The following is a 20,339-nucleotide window of genomic DNA, read 5'->3' as shown; positions in this document are numbered from 1 at the left end:
AGGGTACAAACATTTTAACTTTGACAGGTAGTGCTACAGAGTCCTTCAGGACTGTACCAGTTTATTCTTACAACAGGCAGACAACGATGCTTCATATTACAATCTCTCAAAATCTCACCAGTATTACATGACACTAAACTTTAAAGCTTTTGCCAGCCTGATAGGCAGAAAATTAACCAACCAAACAAGAAACCACCACCACAAACAAAAAACAACATTATTGTATGTTACTTTTCCCTGATAACTAGTGACGTTTAAGTATATTTTAACAATGATTTATTAACCACTTGTACTTTTGTGATGGGACTACTCATACCTTCTGATTATTTTCCTCTTTGGTTGTCTTGTTTTCAATTGATTTGTCGGTGCTCCCTGTATATTAGGGATAGTAACTCCTCATATGTACTGCAAATACTTCCATTTTTGCTTTGTGTACAATATCTCTTTAGCCCTAAGCTTAATATATTTCCAGAATAAATGAATGTTTGCTGTATTTATAAAATATGGACTAAAAATTCCTTAGAATATTAACTAGCAAAAGAACACTATATTCCAGAACAAAATTAAAATGAATACATCTGCACATATCTGGACAAAATGGCCAAGAAAGAACTCAAGTTAACCTGTTCTAGAGTAAGCTGTCTGGAATATACTTATTTATATTTATACATTAATACAGACATTTTCATATCAACATCTCATTTCTTAAGAACCTCTAAAAGCAAACACATTAACAGATATAGAAAAACATGTATACAGTATTCCATAAATTCACATTCTAAAAACGCAAATTCATATAAACCAGAGTAAAATTTCTCATAGTTTTTCTATCAACAAACAAAATCTGCCTGGTATTTTAAAATAATTTCATGAAAACACCAACTGTTACAAATACTAAATCTGTATTAATTGTATCATATAATTTAAAGTATCTTTGGAAATTCATTATATATTCTTGATTCCATACCACTTATATGGTGATAAATACCTTCTCCCAATATGTAACTTATCTTTTCACCTTTTTATTTTCTTCTTTTGGCCGTGCCATTTTGGCTTGCGGGATCTTAGTTCTCTGACCACAGACTGAACTCAGGGCCTGGCAGTAACAGCACTGAGTCCAAACAAATGGACAGACAGGGAATTCCCAAACATGCTTTTTCCCCTTTTCATTTTCTTTAAGGTACCTAATATAAGATAAATTCTTAATTTTAAAATAGTAGAATTTTACCAGTCTTTATAATTAGTCTAATGTCTTAAGAAATCCTTTCTTATGCCAATATTCTTTCTTTACATAGTTGAGGGTAGAAACATGAGAATGTTCTCCATTCAATTTGTTTCTCTTCCCAAGGTTCTTTTTATATGTTTCTCTCCTCGAATGAGACTTTCCTTTTTTCATTACACAAACACAGAAGTAAAAATCTCAAAGGATAACTGAAGTTAGCTAGCAACTAATAAGATGACCAGAATTGAATTCTTCTTCCCTCTTATAATTCCAAGGCATAGCAGAACAGTATCTGAGAATTGAAATATGAAGGCAGAATTATGTGAATACTGGTTATGCTTCCCAGCAGCCATAGTAAACTATTCTTATTTTGAACTAGTGCCAAAGTAAAGATAGACTTTAAAAAATCTTTAAGAATAAAACTTAACCAAAGTTAACAGAGCTGTAATTCATTAGATTCTTCATAGAAATCTACCTACTACTGTTTCATAGTTTAATAATAAATATGTTACCTGTGCTCGTTTTTCCATATCCTGGCAACTACCTAGTTGTTCTTCCATTGCAACTATGATTTGCCTTGCCTCGTATTCCAACTGCCTTCTGGTCATATCTGTTTGTAAGGAAAACTAAAACCACAAGTAAAATGGAAATGTTAATATCTTGTGTTTATCAGTAAAAATAAAAAAGCATATAAGTATCCATAAAGAAAATGAATAAACAAATACATAAGTTATCATAAGAAAGTTATTTTTTACTCTAAGAAGTCCTAAAACTTGATGATCACTGCTAGGCTCAGCCTGGCTTTCTGATGTGAAGTGAAGAGTTGAAACACTTTTACTGCCCCACAGTCACAAATAGTTTTAATTAAATTGTACTAGCTCTTTAAAATATATATATTTATCCAGTTAAGGTAAGCCTATTTTCAGTTACCTTACAATTCTTCTGCCCTGAAGAAGCACTACTTTGAACTGTTAAAAATTAGAATATTAATGTGGACAAAATAGAAAAATCAAGGATCAGGTCCATCATCCTTAAGTTTATACCTCACTTCAGGATTCTTATGTACATGGAGACTAAATAGAGAGAACTTTCCCACATGTAAAGTAAAGAAGACAGAATAAAGAAAAGCTTTTATATAAAAATAAATTGCAAGATAGCACAAACTTTTTGGTAAAAATATAAATATGAACCAAAGTTGAAACAAACCAAAAAAAGTACTTCTTCATGGAGTGGGTGTTAGTGCATTCAAAACTTTATTAGCCCTCTTAACTACAATTCCAGATGTTGTGGTAACTGCTAGGTATAAAAAATGAAAAAAGGAGAAGGCAAAGAAACTTACAAAGACATGCTCCAAGGCTAAAAGAACAGCTGGACAAAATAATGAGTGACAGTTATAACAGACCACGAAGGGAATAAGGAAGTGCTGTAGATTCTTCATGCTCTGTAAGTCCAATAAAAAGCTGCATGTGGGCAATTCCCTGGAGGTCCAGGGGTTAGGACTCCACACACTCACTGTCAAGGGTGAAGGTCTGATCCCTGATCAGAAACTAAGATCCTACATACACACACACACACACACACACACACACACACACACACACACACACAGACAGACAAAAGCTGCATGTGTATGTGTCTGACTCAGAAGAGCATTCTGTAGGCCTAAGAATCCCAAAATGTGTTGTCAGGTTAAGTTAGAGAAGCTTTCACCCTTTCCCCTTGCAATATACAGACGACATATGCAGGATGCGTTCCTATAGGCATATCCACATTATGTGTTGCAACACAGTTGAAATAGTCTCCATGCTGTGAGTCATGTTATAACTACACTTATTTGTCCTCCACTTCCAAAAATCCCTTGCGCAAAAGGTTGAAGATGACACATTATATTACAATAACGTGGTTTATATTTGATGTTTTAAGCAATGCCTGGTAACCTGATAAGTATTTCTATATGAAAGCATTCTTAACCTGCCTTCCCAATATAAAATAAAAATTTTGTGAATTTAAAAATATTTATGAAATATAAGCAATTTACATTTGCTAATGTTGCCTAATGGTCTATAATGTCTTACATATCCTCTTAAATAAATGTGACTGACTATATGGTAAATTAATATGGGAATGAGCTGACAACTGATCTTTGTTTCAGGTATTAACCAATTGCTCTTGAACTGTTTCATACACAACTGCATGCAGACAGCTAGACTCTAAATACTGTACATTTTAATTACCAAAGTGAATGTTAAGCAAAACAGTGCTTTAATATTAAGAGCAACGATCCCTTCAAACCCTACTGAGTTCCTAATCCTCATACGTCCACACTCTCTATGAACTGTTCTTTCACTTGTGGTGTCTCCTTAGCTCCCAAAATGATGTTAACGACATTGTCAGGAAGGGAGATTCTTTCCCTCTCACAACCTGGATAAGTTTGTGCTCAGGAGGCTGACCACTGAAGTTTCTAGTTCTAGCTCCCGCCAGACAATGCCCACCCACGCAGGAATGTGATTAACTGCGTGTTCTGGAAAAGGTTTTTCCTTCATTGTTACTTCTTCTTTTATAATGTCCTCTCAAAACTATTAGAAAATGAAAAATCTAAGCTAAGAGTTGAAGATTAATTTTAACTGGCCTATTTCTAAAAAATTGTTTTAAAATTTATGGGTAACAGTTAAAATAAAGTCTTATTTAAAATTATTAATGTATTTCAGAAATGTTCTTATACGTGTCACCCCATGAATAGAACAGTTGACTTGGAGAGCTTGGGTGGGGAGGGAGAGGCTGACAGAATTAAGTTATTTTTTACATAGTTATATTAGCAAAACAAACAACTTTTAGTGCTTGCAAAAAGCTCTAACATCTGTGCCAACAGCTACTGTCATTTACAATAACTAGAATAGGACTCAGGTTATCTCAAAGATACTTTCACTGCAAAAACCATCTGGCACAAGTCCTGTAATATAGTTCAAAAAACAGACAGATGGTAGTAAACATTTCTACAGAGTATCTTTGGTAATTCAACACGTCAAATAATAAAACACCTAGCTGAATCCTGAATCTTTTAGTTTTATCATCTCTACATACAAAATTCATTGACTATATATTTATGTTGAAGTTGGATAAAACATATTACAGTTTACAAATAACTATATAGTTATAAACTTATATACACTTTCAGATATAAAAATAAGTTATTTTGTCAAGTTACTTACATTTTCAGTTAAAGGAAGGCTATCTGTTCTTTTAGTGAGATTCTGAAGTTGAGCATAATACCAGTCTTTTTCCTTTTCTTCTTTGTCAAGGTCAGCAAGAAGCAATGATCTGTTTTTCAAAAAAAAGTTAAGTTTACACAATGCTAATATGGAGCACATAACAGCAACTCTCATAAGCTATAACTGTAATGTTTTCTATTTAAAGTAATATAATAAATAAGTGAGAATTTGACTAATTTTAGATTTCTGAAGGTGGGACTTAGATTACAGTCATTAAAATTTGAATATTAAAAGTTTTAAACTTTTTCAGCTAAATAAGATGGCAACCATTCTTACTAGAATATTTACATTTCAACCAAATGCTTTCTTCACATTTAGAGTCTACGAATTTGATGTTGGTATACAGTTAAAAGTATAGATTTAATAAAACTCAAATATAAGAATAAAAAGTATAATAAAGGAGCAAAGAAAAGCAGTAATTATGCAAAAAATAAATTTAGAGTATAGGGAACTATTGCACGTAGCTTTCAGCTTCTTATTAGTCAAAATAAGAAATATATTATCACTGTGTGGTAACAGGAGGTTGTTCTGAGGGAGAGAGACATTTTCTTAGGCTTGGAATCTGAAGATGAACTTGTTACATAATTTCTGACAACCCAATCGATGATGTCCTCAATAACAACCTATATCAATATTCTATATCAATACTCCGTATCTGATCAATATAAACATAAATGCAAAATAAAGGGTTAAGAGGAAAAAATCAGTAGGTACAAGAAGTATATGATCTATGTCCTTTTTTGTGACTCCTTCCCTAAGCGACCACTATTATTCTCTTATATTTATTTCCAGAGACATTCTATAAAAATGAAAGAATATATGTGTACATATGTACATGTACATTTTAAAACATAAATAATAGCATATTATTATCTGTGCTGTCTTATAACTTTTTACCACTTAAAAGTCTATCTTGGAGATCATTCTTGTACCAGAATATAAAAAGGTCCTATGTGGTTTTTTGCTAGCTGCAAAGATATTTATGAATCCATAAAAGAATAAATAATAACTGGTTCTATGTTAGAGGGCATTTAGGGTCTTTCTAATCTTTTGCTATTATAAACAGTGCTTCATTGAATATACTTATATATAACTTCATTGTACAAATATGCAAGCATGTGTAGATGACAAATTCCTAGGATATGTAAACTTTTAACTTACTGTCCTTACTAGATATTGTACCAATTTATGCTTCTGCCACCTTTGACAATATAAATGCTTCATCAAACCTTTTAGATTCTTTTACATTTCTAGGGTTTAAAAAATGGTATATCATTATGGACTTCCTTGTTTTCAGCCACACTGCACAGCTTGTGGGATCTTAGTTTCCAGACCATGGATGGAACCCCAGCTCATGGCATTAGAAGTGCGGAGTCCTAACCACTGGACCAAAAGGGAATTCCCTATCACTATGGGTTTGTTTGTTGTTGTTTTTTTTTTTCACTATGGTTTTAATTTGATTTCTTTTAGTATAGGTAAGTGTAAGCATTTTTCCAAGTTTAAAACCCATTTTTATTTCCTTTTCTGTGACTTTTTCTTATTTATAGGACCTCTTCTGTATTAAGAATGATAGTACTCTGTCAGTTATAAATATATTTTCTCAGTGACTCACTTGAATATGAGGATATTTTTTATTACAGCTTCTGGGCTTCACTCTTACCGAGTCATTCCCCACTCTGACTCTGTTATTAATACTTTAAAATTCTATTTGATTGTATTTTCTTGATGAATAAGTATGCATGTATGTGGAAGGTTCTACTCTTGCTAAACTTTCCATTCTTTACTGAGAAGCAACTTAAAAAATAAGAATAAGCCTTCACTTTTTGCTGCGGCAACCTCAGTAGTGGGGGAATTCATGGGAAGAAGCCAGCTCCTGGTTACGATGTGCCAACCTGGGGCAGAGGTGCTGACCAATGAGAAGCTGCCCTCTCCCTTCCATTTTTGACAACAGGAGCAGGAGAAAGCAGTGCAGAAATCCTGAACCCCTTCCACAGGCTGGGTATTACCACTAGCAAAAACATGAGATCTGATCCTATTTTTTTAATGATCCCTGGTGAGCACCTGCAGGACCCACCAGGACCAAGGCAAGGGAACAAGGGACAGAGGGAGATGCTATTTCTTCTGATTAATCTTCAATAAATTGGCCTATTTAATCAAGATCTGGTGCTAAAAGTGCTCAAATGAATAAGCTAATTTTAGTGATGGTACTGGAGTGAGAAAAACGTTAAGGAGAATAGGGCCAAGTTGTTGCTATCAAGTTTTAAGACTGAACTCTGGCAAAATACTCTTGGGAAGCCAAAGTCAAGAGCCAACATGGTAACAAGTGGCTAACTGATAGGAACTGATCTTATAACTCAAATCACTGTATTTAAGGCTCAAAACTGAAACAAGGCACAGACTCAGAAGCTGGTGGGTCTTTGTTGTTTAGCATATTGAAGGCGTATTTAGTGACTGTCAACAGTCTTCTTTAAAATGTAAATGTTAGCTAGGAAGTTAGACATAAACAAGGGGAGGCCTGGCTGAAAGGGATGCAAACTGATCTCTGACCTCCATCCCAGACACACCCATGAGAGCTCACAGATGCTACAAAATAACCACAGAGACTTTTCAACACATGGGCCCTGGGCACACAGTGGACAGAAAACCACACTTGGACTTCTCCAAGTAACTTTAGGCAGTTAGGGGACCATTAAGGGCTCATGAATATTCTACATCTAATTATAAGATGGCATTAGGCGAAGACACATGGGAAGGCATAAACAACACAGCCTGCTGTTATATAACTTGAAACTGTCAATCGGCCTTGAATGTTTGACCATTTGCATTCCTCTCATTGATTGGTGGCGGGTACAAGCCCTACTCTGCACCAGGCATGTCCAAAAGGAGGAGACTGGACACATCAAAGAGGACCAAGAGGGATCCACAGGGAAGATGAGGAGGGCTCCTTTGGGAGTATCTTACTAATAAAAGGTCTGTCCGCTTGAGCTGAACTGAGCTGTAACTTGCCTGATGTTCTATACCTTTTGGTCCATTGCTCCAAATTTTTGCTGCAATGAGACAAGAACCAAGGAAGATAAATAAACTCATCTGACATAAATTTCATGTCTTCTTAGTCCTCTAGCTAACTCAGGATCATCTAGAAGAACATGGCACATGTATCAGGCATTTAAATATTTGTTAAAAAGTATTACTGGCTAATGTGACAATAACTATTTGGGTGTATCAGACAAGAGTACTAAGGAGTTTTTAAAAAATATCTAATTTCATCCTCACAACATCTTTTAACTGGAAAACTGAGGTTCAAAAAGGTCATGGAGCTTCCCTGGCTGCAGAGCGGTTAAGAATCCTCCTGCCAGCGCAGGGACTCAGGTCTGACCCCTGGTCCTGGAAGATCCCACATGCCCAGAGGGTAACTAAGCCCACGCATCACAACCACTGAAGCCTGTGCTCCCTAGAGCCCGTGTGGCAGAACAAGACCCCATTCTCTGCAACTAGAGAAAGCACCTGTGCAGCAAGGAATACCCAACACAGTCAAAAACAAAAATAAATTAAGAAAAAAAAAAAGGGTGTGCATCTGGGCTTGAGTTCTGGCTTGAGTGTTTTCTAACACTTACGTCACTTAAACTTACTGTATCTATAGGTAATACAGAGAACAAGGAAAAAAAGATACAGAGATAGTTCTCTGACTTAAGGGATGTCTAGAAAGAAAGAACAGAAAAACAGAGGGGGTAAAATCATCAAAGAAATAACAGAATTTTCAAAAGTTGAAGAAAATAAATTTCCAGATCAAAAGGGCACAGTGAGTAGTATCCAGTATGATGAATCAAGAAAACACATATCAAGGTACTCTAAAAACTTCAGAAAAATGACTTCCTGCAAAGGAACGTGAATTAAGACTGATATGCAATTTCTCATCAGTGACACTGATTATAAAGAAGGAAAATGAGTTTGAGCCTAGACCTAGCCAAACTATCATTCAAGTACAAGAGCAAAACACAGATTTTGTCCCATAAACAAGGGCTAAATCTACCTTCAAACAACAGTGGGAGCCAGGAGGACACAGGGTATTGACAACTACATACACACACACTCTTTGTGAATAAAATTAGGCCTTTATCACATAAAGCAAAGTAAGTTCTTAGGAAAACTGGCATGCTCACATGCCTCTTGACAGAGTTCAAAGGGGACAAAGCGATGGAAGAATGTACACTCCAATTAGCTTCTGGTTTTTCAGGACACTGTTTCCTAGACTCTCAGAAAGAGTCCTGGTTCAAGATATGAAACAGAGATTCACTGAAACTCAAGAGATTAAAGAAAGCTTAACACTATTTCTGGCCCATGATTATTGTTATTTTTAGAGATGTACACATCTAAAACCAGAGAGAAAGTAGTAAAAGGTCTTTTGACTCTCAATGAGATATGCTGGGTATTTTCCATATGTTAATATCCATTGTTCATAACTCCACAAGGTAGAACCATATTCCTATTTTACAGAAGGAAATGACACAAAATTTAAAGACTTGACCAAGATCCCAGAGAATTTATACATTTGGACATTTATGCAAATTAACATTTATACATTTGAGTATTTCTTGAAAGTCTAATAGAACTTTTAGGAATATCAATATAATATGGTATTAATCATGCAAAAGGAATTTATAATCTCATAGGACGTACAAAAATACTTGACCAAGTGCTTGGTAACTATATATTCTGATACTTGTAGTGTGATGATTTTAACTTCAAGAAGAAAAGAATTAACACACTAGCTCTTAGAAAGGAGAACTGATTCTCTATCAGGCAACATTTTTTTAAGAAACCAAAACTGATAAACTGCTTCATTTGTGACTCCTTGAAATAGGTCTTTAATAATGGAAACCAGTCACCTTATACTGAATCTGGTAGTCATTTAATTCATTTGAAAAGATAACCAAAAGTCAATCAAAACACATTACATATTTTAGCCACTGTGATTATGCATACTATTCGTACATTATTCACTGTACAGAGCATCTGAGCACTGGAGTCCCAAGAAGCTGCCTCCTTCACGTTTTCAGGTGTAAGGTAAGGACGCCCAGTAATTCATCACTCTGAGACAATGAATGGAAAATGCTCTCTAAGTGCTGCTTGTGATCCTCCAACACACGCTTCATAACTCCTATTCTGTATTGCCACAAAACGACAAAATCTAGCAAAAATTGGAGCATAAAAGTTTACTACTTAATGAAGAAATGTTACCTCTCTTTTTCAAGTTCTTCTAAATAACCGGTATTTTCTCTGCTTCCATTTACAAACCCTCTTCATGGAAATGAACCCATAGGAACGGGACTGCACTCTCCTGAGCGACTAGATACAGATCCTTCTCGGCTTCCGTAAGAATGGAAGGACATTTTTGGACCGTAGTTTCACTCCAGGGAAATTACTGCTATCTAAGTTAAGTTCTAAATAAAATACTGACAAGTTTTTATAAAACAACTGCTTTAAGTGATCTAAAATATTGCTAATGTATTATATTATCTTTTAATAATGAAACCTTAGGTTCACATTTAGCCCTCAAATTTTAAACCATTTTATAATTGAAATACATTATATATATATCACATAAAGTATGCAGGAGTACTAAATTATTGCAATTATTGAGCAGCAGATCTATACAGGGACAGAAGAAATCCTTATCTCAAATGCTGATGACCAGAAAAATTCACTGACTACTGGTTCTAAAACAGAAACGTCCTGGAAAAAAAAAAAAAACACCAGGTCAAAGCACTTATAAAAGGGTACATTTGTGGTGGTGACCATCTTGCAATATACACAAATATTGGGTCATTAAAAAATAAAAAGTGTTCACCTTTTGGTTTAGAGGCCTGCAACTATAGATTTCTATCAGAGAAAGCCACAAATGTATATGAGTGAATGAACAATTATTTATGAACAGAATAGCTAAACTTTCCAAGATAGCTTGAGTCAGTCTGGTGGGGAAAAAGTATGTTAAAGAAAAATTAGACAGAATGTGCTTTCTTAGATTCCTACTAAGTAATAATATATTTGGGGATCCAAAAGTAATTTCTCTGCCCATCTTCAATTACAATTAAAACTTACTGATTTGACATTTGAATTTTTAAGTGATAAAACAAGAAAGACATTCTTTTAAAATTCTATTTAAAATGGCTTAAAATCAGTGTTGTGTGTATATAAGTGCAAAGATAAAGCACTTCTATTCTGAATGGAACAAAGAAGGGCACTGACTCCTGGCAAAAGAGCAATGCGTTTTAGAAAGAGCTGAAAATTGTCAAGAAAGGTATCTAAAATAGTTTATTTAAAGGCAGTTAAATGTTATAACTGAAAAAATGACAAGCAAATAGACTTTTTACGTATTTGTACTTTAAAAATTACATCCTAATGCATGAGGCTAAGAAAATCCAACACCAACATTCTAATCAAGAGAAGCTGTATTTGGACACACACACCTAAAGCTGACAACTGGAGCTTAAAAAAATTACTTTAAAACACTTTTTAAAAATTTACCTTTAAGACGCTCTAATAAATCAATCTGTCCAGAAGAAGCCATAGCTTCATCTTCAATACTTCCTTGTAGTTGTTTAAGTACTTCCTGTAAAAAAGAACACAGTATCTCAATATGACGAAATTCTAAATGACTTTTTGAAGATATGATTTTAACTTTCTTGGCATTTAGGTCTGCTGGGGGAAAAAAGTTATTTCAGATCTATCTGAAAACATATAAAATGCAAAGTACTTTACATATATTACCTATTACTAATTATAAATAATAAATTACAGCCCAACAACAACAGTGATACTTTGTGGTGATGGTGATTACAAATAGTCTCCATACAGTATACACGGAATAGTTAAGATATTTGTAACTTCTGAAATAACATAACAAGGTGGATTACTCTCATTTTTCAGACAGACCAACTGAGACTCAAAAGATTTGCTGAAGACAGAAAAACTAAGCTTGTACCAACATGGCCATGAAAGACAGCAAATTAACACATTTAACACCCCAATAAATACCAAGCAGTTATATACTAAATTTATATACATTCTACTACATTGATTTATACTCAGCAGTTAAGTGACTGTATGCTGTCTCCTGACTTTTGGTCCATTGCTTCCTTTCCCATCTAAAGCCTTCTCTCAGCAAATTTTTGTCAGAGGAGGTCAAAAACTTTCACTTTCTACTAGTTTTTCTGTATATTCCTTAACAATAATTTATACATATTTTTACATTTTACATATTCTGAGGCATCCCACTCTAGTTCACAGCAAAATCTTTGCTGGCCAAGTAGGATTCCAAATGCAAAACAATGTATTTGAACAGTTACAATCCTATAGCTATGGGCAGTGTTCCTCTATGTGAAAAAGGATCCATAAATAGATTGAAAAGAAAATCTGTCAAAAAGAGTAAATATAGTAAAGACTATGTCAGTGGTTTACCTTGATAGTGACATTAGAAGCATTAAGAAAAGAATTCCTATGTTAACAATAAGAAATAGCCTGTGACCTTAATGATCTGACCTTCAAATAAAGACCATGTTGGAAGTTAAAAGGCTTAGATAAGTAGATGTGGGAACGTGGAGGTGACTGTTATTTATAGTCAGAAATTGTGTCAGTGTATCACAACTGTGGGATAGGAAATAAATTTGCACAGGGATGTCTTTCTTGAATGAATGTAGATTACTATAAACATCAGGACACAATTCTCTTCCACAAAGTTTGAGAATTACCACTGAAAACTACCTGCAGTTTTCAGGATCCTGGGTCTCCTTCCATCCACTGCAGCTTGTAATTCAAAGATCTTTTAATCTTATCCTATTTCTTACAATTCGCAGGCTCACAATTCAACAGCTACCTTTCTCAAGGAACTATCAGTGGTATGCATTCTAGGCTTAATATCTCTTATTAGCCATCTCTTCTCTATTTTTATGTCATTATCCTGACTATTGACCCCACCAAAACTACTAAAATAATCTCCTAAATGGTCCTACCTTGCATAGAACTAACAGATTAATAAGACTTTTAAAGCACAGCTCTGATCAGGTCTTTCTTTATAGATGATCCTTCTCTACAGCCTATCATCAAGGTGTTAACAGTGAGTATTCTATAGAAGTTGGGATTACAAGCAATTTTTGGTTTTGGTTTCCTCATTTTAAAACAACAGATATTATCAAAACAAATACTGTTTTCAGAAAAAGTACAAGCATTTAAGAATTCAAAAGCAACAATTAAAAGAAATCCCTGTATATGTCATAGGACATATACTTAATTTTTGAAAATTAATGGCACATTATTGGTTTTTAAAAAACATATTAAAAAGAAGGAAAAATTAAAATAACACCAACAACAGAAATGAAAAGGCGATGTACAACAATAAAGGATTAAATAAATTTATGGCATTAGCCGAACAACGGCATATTATACATCTGTGAAAATACTATAAAATACTTAATGACATGACATGATAGCTATATTAAATTAAAAAGCATGCTGCAAAATATGATCCCATTGAATGCATGCTTGCATAAAATGCAGAGAGAAAAATATACACATTATCAAAGGTTACCAACATTAAAAAAATGTTTTTAAATGGGTGAGCTTGATCTCTTTCTGTCTGTATTTCCTAAATTTTAAAGATAGTGAATATACATAACTTGTAAGTTTTAAGTTTCTGTGCATATGGCTAGAAGTCTATTGATAAAAGCAATAACCATAAAGTAAATAAAATTATGGAAATTTATAAAGTTTAGAAAATTAAAATTTCAAAGCATCTATCTTGGAAAAGCTACTTATTCCAATGTGTTCTCCTAAATTATTCTTGTAAATTCTGAGTTATGAATCTCAAAAATACGCAGTTAATTTATAGATCCAGTTACTTTGTCTCAAGATGACACCACCCAGCATGACTACATTACTATTTTCTTGTGAACAGTTTGTGTCTATTCCATAATAAAAATTAAGCTCATTTCTTTTCTGTTTTACTGAGACAGAACATACATGTGAAAAGCACGCCAATCTTAAATTTCTTATATAATCCAAGTATCCATGTAATTGCCACCCAGGGAAGACACAAAACATTTCCAGTATCACAGAAGGTTCCCTTTTGCCCCTTATCAATCAGTATTCATTCTCCAGAAGTAATCAGTACTCTGATTTTTGTTATCAGTTAGTTGGCCTCCTTGTGAATTGCATATAAATGAAATTATACAGTATACAGCCTTTTGTGTCTCGTGGTTTTTGCTCATCAAAATCTCTATGACACTCATCCATGCTGTTGTATGTATCAGTTATTTAATACTGTGTAGTTGTCCACTGTATGAATAGATCTCCACTGATACATCCCTTATCCTTTTGATGGGCATTTGGGTTGTTGCCAGTTTGGAGGCTATTGTGAAGAATGCTACTATGTACGTTCTTGCACTTATCTCCAGGTGGACACACGTACTCACTTCTCTTGAATATATATCTGGAGGTTTAAACCCTGAGTCACAGTGATTAAAAGAAACTGCTGAGTGGTTTTTCAAAGTGTTTGTGCCATTTTATACTCCTACCAGCAAGGTTTAAGTTTGAGTCTTCTTAATTATAGGTTCCAATTCTCTGTTGAGATTTTCTGACTCTTTATCCACTTAATCCATCATTTTTATCAAAACATTTAAAATAATTATGTTAAAATCCTTGACTGTTACTTGCTTACAACATGTGGATCATCTTGGGATTTGCTTCTATTAACTATTTGTTCTGTTGGTTATCAGTCATTTTCCTATTTCTTTGTATTTCTTGTAACTTTTAACCGTATGCCAGTCATTATACATACAAGAGCAGGAAAGACTTGAGATTAGAGTTTCCCTTACAGAGTTTGCCCTTTCCACCACTGGGGTCTGATTTCCTTCAACCAATAACTGAAAATGGGTTGCAGATGCAGTTTAAGTGAAATTCATATGAGATTCCCTAATAGCTCAGTTGGTGAAGAATCTGCCTGCAATGTGGGAGACCTGGGTTCGATCCCTGGGTTGGGAAGATCCCCTGGAGAAGGGAAAGGTTACCCACTCCAGTATTCTGGCCTGGAGAATTCCATGGACTGGATAGTCCATGGGGTTGCAAAGGGTTGGACATGACTGAACGACTTTCGCTTTCGCATCTGATTTGGTTTGCTGAGTTCTCTGAATGTATCTCTTCTCTTACACTGAGGCTGAGACCTGCTTTAGCAGGACACTGCCTCTTAATGATCTGCTTCCTAGCCCTCCCGGGCATCTTCCCCCCAACAAGACTCAGCTAACACCCCATGCATTTGGAGAGAATGTGAGACACTAGTCATACACTTGGAGCCCTGCTAAATGTCAATGCTTTGCACATGTCCACGTCTTTGCCCAACGGTTTCCTTCCTCCAGTGGAGTCTCAATGCCTGTGCCAATGATTAATTATCGGTGTGTTACAGAATCAGTAAATACCCCTGGGGAAGAAAATTACTGGTGATCTCAGCTCATCTAGAAAGGACTCTTTCCTCTTAGGAATTTTAGTTAGTATAGTTCTTGATGATTTCACAGTTCTCCAATGTCCTTAAAAGAATGGTTTTTGTTTTTATCCAGTGTTTTCTAATTGCTGCGGTAGGGCTGATCAATTGCTTGGGGTTGCATACTTAATACAGCCTAAAAAGAAGTCCTTAATTTCAAAGAGGTTTTTAAAAGATGCAGCACAACTACAAAGCAATTCCAAACAAAATATTTCAAAAAATGTTTTGAGAAATGACAGTTTTTAAAATAAATATGTAATTTTAAAGGAGAGAATATTCATTTGTATTTATAAATTCTGGAAGTTTGGTTTTAAAAAATTAATCATATAATCAAACATTATTTTTAAAAAGTTAAGATTTTAGAAACATGAGAGAATTAATTATTACAGACAAATATACTGTGGTCATATAAGTGAATAGAAAATATGAATGAGTAACTGTGTCATTTCAAGGGAGTTTTCAACTTGATCCACTTCTGTTTTCCTCACTATGTCACAGTTACTGATATTTTTTATTACTAGATAAAAGTATACTTGGTAATTAAATCTTCAAAATAAATTATGAACTGTGCCAATTTGAATTTTTACTTCTCATTTTTTTCTTACACTCTGAAAATACAAGATACTCTCCATATACATGGTTTTATAGTTAAAACAATTTATAAATACTTCATTTTGCTAAAATACAAGAGATATAAATGGTTGGTTAATATTTTACCTAGATATATTTTTCTACACCATGCCATCTTTCAATTTAAATGCTTCATACTTCACCATATTTTGGAGAAGAAAATGGCAACCAATCCAGTCCTCCTGCCTGAAGAATTCCATGGACAGAGGAGCGGGACAGGTGCAGTCCATGGAGTCACAGAGAGTCGGATACGACCGTGCAACTAACTTAATTTTTCACCATATTTATCATGCTGCGATGCTCAGCATTTTAAAGTAAATCACATTGACTTCCTGCCCTGGAGTAAGAAGTATACTATATAATTTCCCTTAAGTTTAGCTATAATTGCTGCATTCTTATTCTAAATCCCACAAAATCTGCAGTTTATTTTAATCACAGAAGCATCAAGTATATCCATAAATGTAGAGAATAATGTAATGAACTCCTATGTATCCTCATGTTAGTTCAAACATTATCAACTCATGGGCTTCTTTCATCTATGCTTATAACCACTTCGTCCATTCCCCCTCAACCCAAATTTATTTGAAAAACAAATCTCAGTCATCATACTGTTTCTTCTCTAAAAAAATTCTACATGTATATTTAAAAAGGGATTCTTCCTAAACACAACCACAATGCCATCATTAGAACTACAAAATAAACATTTTCTTAATATTCTCAAATACAGTCAATGCTCACATTTCCTTAACTGCTGTACACATATTTCCCTGACTGTCACACACACACAGAATATTTTTATACTATCAATGACATGTAATCAATAACAAAGCAGTATTCTCTTTTGCCACTAGATGGCACTACTGTATAAATTTCAGAAATCCTGAAATAATGTAGTTGAAAGAGACACACCTTGCCATCCACAGGGTGAACACATTACACAGGAACGATCAGCAAACATAATACAAGATCATATGATGTATTACAAAGTCTAAAAAGTTATTTTTTTGAAAAATAACCATTGTTTTGGATTAACTTTAATCCAATGTAGTAAGTTCCAATGTTTCCAAGTGTCTTCATTCACACATCAGTATTTTAAGACAAAATAAACAGAGCATGGTTTCCTGTTAGTACTATAAAGCTGCTGCTGCTTCTTTTTTTTCAAAAAGCTTCTTGAAAGGAGATACATAAATAACTTCAGTATAAGGGCATAACTGCTATGATACCATACACTAAATCCTGAAGAAATATGTGGATGGCTTTGCAAGGATGTCTGTAAAAACACTCACTGAGCAGTAATCAATTCATGGTTGAATTCAGACATATCTTAAATACTAATATTCATGATGTATATTCATGACCTCATTCCTAAGAGGCCAACCTGGTATTCCATTGCAGAAATTTAAGGATCTGCCTTATAGTGTTACTCTGAGAGACATTCCACATTTCAGCATTTCCATCCATGGAGATAGATCTAAAGGTATGTTAAAATGTTTCACCAAAATGAAGTTTCAATTTGCTCAAGTAGTTTATAAAAATAAAAAACTTGGAAAAGGGACTCAGAATTCTGCACAAGAGACATTCAGATAGGTATGCTAGGAAGAATTCTCTACAAAATATACTTCTGAAGCAGATAAACCATTAGTCTTGCTGGGGAATTTAAATTTTGTATCTTTAAACTTTTAAAACCACGTGTCATGAACAATAATTTTAGATACATTATGCTGATCAGTGTTAAAATATCAAGCTACGCTTTTTTAACCTAGTAGGTAATTGATTCACAGCTGTTTTCATGGTTTGCAGTGAGAAAAAAAAATGCTTCTTTATAGTCTATAGAAAAAAATATTTCTTTATGAAGGATCTGAGATCGGTATCTTGGAGATCTGTCATTGCTACTGCCACAGAAATAGGCAACACAGTAGAAAAGATTTATGCATAGAAGAGAAAGAGAGAGAGAAAAAGAAAGAAAGGTTCAAATGAGTAAAAGGCTAAACTGCTTTGATAGTGAATAAAAAGGCAAAAGAGGAGCAGCTCAATAGTTCAGTAATACACAGAAGCTTGAAGAATAAGAGAGACCTCAAAATGCATGGAAAAAGAAATAGAAGAGAATAATAAATGAATAAGGAATAAGAGTAGTAAGCAGACAGGAAGAAGAGGGTCAGAAACCCAGATGGTAAAATGGCCAAGGCGCAGAAAAAACAGGTAGCAAGAAGGATTTTTTTAAAAGAGAAGGAGGTAACAGTTTTGTTGATGACCTCCAGTTCTATTAAATTCAGTGAGAGGAAAATCTGCCTAACTGGAAATTAAAACAGTTAAAGTTTTGACTGCAATTATTTTGAAATAAGAACATATTTTCCCAGTGAACACTGAATATTTTATAACTTTTCATGGAGGTTATCACAGCTTTGCAATGCTATACAGCAAACCAATTTCAGGGCTTGAGTGTCGTGGACATCTTCTGTTAGTGCAATGACTACTTTTTCAAATAAAGCAATTTAATTCCAGAAGGGCACCCGACAGTCTGTAGCTCAGCTTATGGCAAAACCAGAAATAGAATCAGGTACTAATCTTCACTTCGGGACTCTTCTCATTAGGTCACCCCAAATTTCTTGACGATCTATCACTGCAGCACTTAAGTGATGACAAGATCTGAGGGGGTTGGGGATGATGACTATGCTTTGTTTTAATCCTTAAGATAAATTTGGCAGCTGTGAGGCTAGTTTCTGTGAATTACATAGAATGCTCAGCCTCACTATAGTGATGGTAAAGTTGGTCTCTCATTTTTAAGCTTAAAAATAACTAAGGACTAACTACTTAGTCACTGTGGTTTTATAATCATTTTCTTTATATGATTTGCTGGATGAATTAAAAACATCTGGACTGAAAATATCAATGTTAACTTTTGCAAGAAAGAGTTTACAGATTACTGCTTAACTTAAAAAATACACTTCTAAGTAAGTGAAGTGTCTAACCCAAAGTTTACAGGAAGAAACATGGAATAAAAATGGATAAACGACAATTTAAAGTCACAGTCTTGATACCTTCATATTAGATGCCTCAGTTTCCAGTTTTGTAAGATGATTGAAATTATCTTCTAGCTCTTGTCAAAGATTTGAGTTCTCCATCTTCAGGGCCTCAACTTGCTTTAACAACTGATCATAGGAAGCTGCAGCCATCCTTGGCTACCCCTGGACCTATAAGGTTAAAAAGGATTTTGAAATTCACTACTGAAAAAATAGAGTGGCTGCTTGTTACAAAGAAAGGGATAAAGAAATAAAACCTCAGAGACATTTAACAAGAACTGTGTTAATGTAGCAGTTTCAGTACCAAAACAACACTGTGTGAGTGGCAGGGCCTTTCTGAGAAGCCGAAATACCGGGGTTTAATGAAAGACAAATAAGAGTTAACATAGAAGAGAACGTCAGTAGTGTTTGAAAAACACCTGCCTTTTCACAGGTGGGTAAGATTTCTATCAGGTTAGAATTTTTTTGAGGTTTCAGAGATATTTTAAATGGTCTTACAGACAAGATTTGGGAAATGCAGTTATTGATAAGAAATATATTTATATTGGTCATATTAATTTATTTCTGGATTTTGCCCAACAGTCACATAATTTTATAGCCCAAATGGATTAATGAGATTAGGTATTGCAGTCTACCACTTTTCATTTGATAAAAGGCTAGTCTTAAACATTATCCATGGGGAAATATGAAGTTCCAAAAAGGCCTCATTAAAAAGGCGGTCATTAAACAAAACAGACACAAGGGAGAGGATTGGATTGAGACTTCAACTCTTTTGGAAAGAAAGATGATAAAAACTGCTAATATAAATTATATTACATTTATCCAAAAGGATGAATACAATAGGCCATGTTATGGCATACATATCACAGGACCCACTGTGCTCACATTGAGGCTGAAAGACACTTGAAGAAAACAGATGATTTTAGGAGTAGAGACTGTCAAAGAGAAGCGAAGCACAGCCTTGCTATTAATTACATTACCATGAAAGAAAAGGGGAGAAAAGAAAGATACAGATGATAGTCAGGTAATAAGAGGTCCTTGGCCTGAAGAATTAGAGAATGTTAGAAATTATGTTCAGACTACCGAAGTTCCAAAGACCCAGATCCTCTTTGTAGTTTAATTTCTATGGAATAAAATTCTACCTATCTCTTAAGAGTTAAAAAGTATAACAGAGTCTGTACTCAAGCAATACTTAATAGATCTGGACATAAAAAAAATGTTTCTGCAGTAAAAATCCACTATACGAAATAAGGCAGACAAATTACAACACTGGCTAGTCATGACAATATTGTAGTTCAGCAACTGGAAGGGATACCCTAACAAGGGAAATCAAGTGACACAGGTCTCCGTCTGTTCTCCAACAGCTAGGGACAATAAATCTGGAAGGAAACAAGAGTCCTGGGTGGTGGGGATCACCCTCAAAAACCTTCATGACTGAAAAGAGTGAGCGCTAGACTAGTATTTGGGGATCCGGGTCTCAGTTTCAGTCTTGGTCGTGCCTTCACCTTTGCCCCTGAATTTTAACTCATTTCACCATTCGTAAAATGGACATTTACTACCTTTTCTAATATAATTTACAGGGATATTGTTAGAATTGAGAAACAAAAGGATGGTCTAAAAATAAAAGTCCTGTGTAAGTTATATCATGAAAATACACTTACTATGTAACT

At 34.4% G+C, this 20,339-nt stretch overlaps 1 long non-coding RNA gene across 15 annotated transcripts in view; it reads right to left on the bottom strand.

The window, feature by feature from the left end:
- The window catches only part of LOC136165534 (uncharacterized), a 1,046,218-nt gene that overhangs the window by 431,300 nt on the left and 594,579 nt on the right, over positions 1-20,339 (bottom strand). For all 15 annotated transcript variants that reach the window (XR_010662558.1, XR_010662559.1, XR_010662557.1 and 12 more), the window contains one exon: positions 18,688-18,840. This is a non-coding gene — a long non-coding RNA (uncharacterized lncRNA). The remainder of the gene's footprint in view (positions 1-18,687; positions 18,841-20,339) is intronic.

Source organism: Muntiacus reevesi, chromosome 3 (assembly GCF_963930625.1).
Source record: "Muntiacus reevesi chromosome 3, mMunRee1.1, whole genome shotgun sequence".
NCBI classification, from domain to species: Eukaryota; Metazoa; Chordata; class Mammalia; order Artiodactyla; family Cervidae; genus Muntiacus; species Muntiacus reevesi.
Note: the sequence above shows the minus strand (reverse complement) of the source record. Positions and strands in the feature narration are given on the sequence as shown.